Source organism: Pteropus vampyrus, unplaced genomic scaffold, assembly GCF_000151845.1.
Source record: "Pteropus vampyrus isolate Shadow unplaced genomic scaffold, Pvam_2.0 Scaffold82, whole genome shotgun sequence".
NCBI lineage: Eukaryota > Metazoa > Chordata > Mammalia > Chiroptera > Pteropodidae > Pteropus > Pteropus vampyrus.
The window spans coordinates 5735070-5737403 of NW_011888863.1; positions in this window are offsets into that span (position 1 = coordinate 5735070).

Here is a 2334-nt window from a genome sequence, read left to right on the forward strand (position 1 = left end):
GGCTCCTCTCCTCCCGTGCCATAATATTTATTTTCTCTTACTGCAGACACGTTCTCTCCATGTATGGGGAATATAGCTGAAGCAGGTCCAACATTTCATGCCCAAGTTCCACATCCTGGAGAGAAAGAACTTTCTCCCACCAACTCTACTTGGAAAAATCTGAGAGAAGGGTGTTAGCTGACCAGCCATATGCCCTGCTTGGATGACATTTAGTCCTGTGTAGCCAGGAGTGTAGATTTCCAGGTTTGGAGTGGTGGGGAATACAGCCGTGTGCTGCTTAATGACAGGGATACGTTCTGAGAAATGTGTCGTTGGGAGATTTTGTGATTGTGCAAACATCATAGAGTGCACTTACACAAACCTATGTGGTGTAGACTACTAGACACCTAGGCTGTATGGGATAGCCTATTGCTCCTAGGTTATAAACCTGTACAGCACGTTACTGTACAAAACAACATAGGATTAAATCAAGCACAAGAGAAAATAATGCAAGAAGAGACGTGGTAAACATGAGATGCGTGAGGATGCTGCCTGTGGCATAACAAGGCATTCTGTTTTACAGCATTTTTTTTTATATATATATAGTAGAAAGAGTACACTTTAAAATAGTAATATATAGTATAGTAAATACATAAACCAGTGACACGGTCATTTATTATCATTATCGAGTATTATGTCCTGTACAAAATTACATGTGCTATACTATTACATAACTGGCAGCACAGTAGATTTGTTTAAATTTGCATCACCACACACATGTGAACAATGTATTGTGTCACTGTGACTATAAAATCAACAATGGCTACTATGTCACTAAGCGATAGGCATTTTCAGCTCTATTATAATCTCATGGGACCAGCTTCATATATGTGGTCTGTCATTGACCTAAATGTTATTATGAGACTATCGTCTCCCCTAGGATAGGAAGAGGGTGGTACATTACCAGAAGAAGGGATAAAAGTGTACAAGGCATTGAATGTCAACTCTATTTGGAAAACAAAATTTTTTAAAAAAGTATAAGAGGCAGCATTACAATGTTTACTATCCTATGCTTTATGCAGAAATAGTGAGGCTGCCTGTTAAGAGCTGAATTGTGTCCCCCCAAAAGAGTTGAAATCCTAATCTTTAGTACTTTAGAATGTGACCTTAAGATGAGGCTCACACTGGAGTTGAGTGAGCCATTAATCTAATATAATTGGTGTCCTTATAAGAAAAAAACTATGCATAGCACTTGTTAAACAACGGTAAGACAGATTTTATCCAGGGGTACTATCAAGATAGGTATAGGGACCACTGTAATGGGGTTTTGCAATAGGAGAAAGAGATCAGGCTCAACTTCAAACACAACAAGGAAAAGTGGGAATTTACAAGCAGAGAGCAGGGTTGGGTCAGTGGGTGAAAAATTTCGAAGAGGGTTAAGGAAGGATTCCTTGGCAAACTCACCTAACAGGATTCTTGCTGAAGGCAACCCAGGGTGATCAGACATTATATGAGGTACGGTGGAGGATGATGAACCCAATCAGATATCAAGGGTGACCAGATACCAAGGGTAGGGGATTCTGGCTAAATTAGATGATGCTAAACGAAGAACGCAGAACTCCAAAAGTCAAGGCTTCGCTGAGAAGAGAGTCCGTGGAACCTGACTAGAATTTGGTCAAGGAGAGAATCTTTATCAGGTCCCTCTTTCAATTCAGAATGGTCTTTTCTCTTCTTGGCTCAAAAATCACATACAGTTTCTCATGAAACTTCTCTGTCTTCTGACCAGCTTCTGACTATACCTCACTCCCCCTGGGGGTTCAAAACCTAGTGCATGACTCTGGAAGGAGAAAGTGGTGGCATTACTACTGAATCTGCTCCACTTCGTCCATTTCTCTTCTCTCTACCGGGCAACCACAGTCCCCCAAAGCACACACCCCGGGTGAGCTTTGGCTAATAGGAACACACTGCCATGGGCCTCTTTTACTGACAGGGAGAGATTCCTTGACTAGGCTGACTCAATATCTGTTAAGTTGGGTGGTTATATTTCTCACTGGAAATAAATAATTTGGCATTCTATTTCATACATTCTTATCTTTGAGCTTCGTTAGTATATGAGTCCTGTTAACTTTGGGCTGGCTGCTAACTAATTAAAGGTTCTGAATCTGCAAAGGTGAAAGCCAAACTTCTTCGGTCTGTCTGGAGGGGTTGTCAGAAGGCCAGGTGACACCTGTTTCCATGACATCACACTGTTCCTTTCCACTGAAATGTCTTCATGGATAAAATGGACTCTGGTCATAGCACTCTTCCCTGCTGGTGGAACCCACCCTCAGTCGTAATTGAGGATTAGAACTAAAT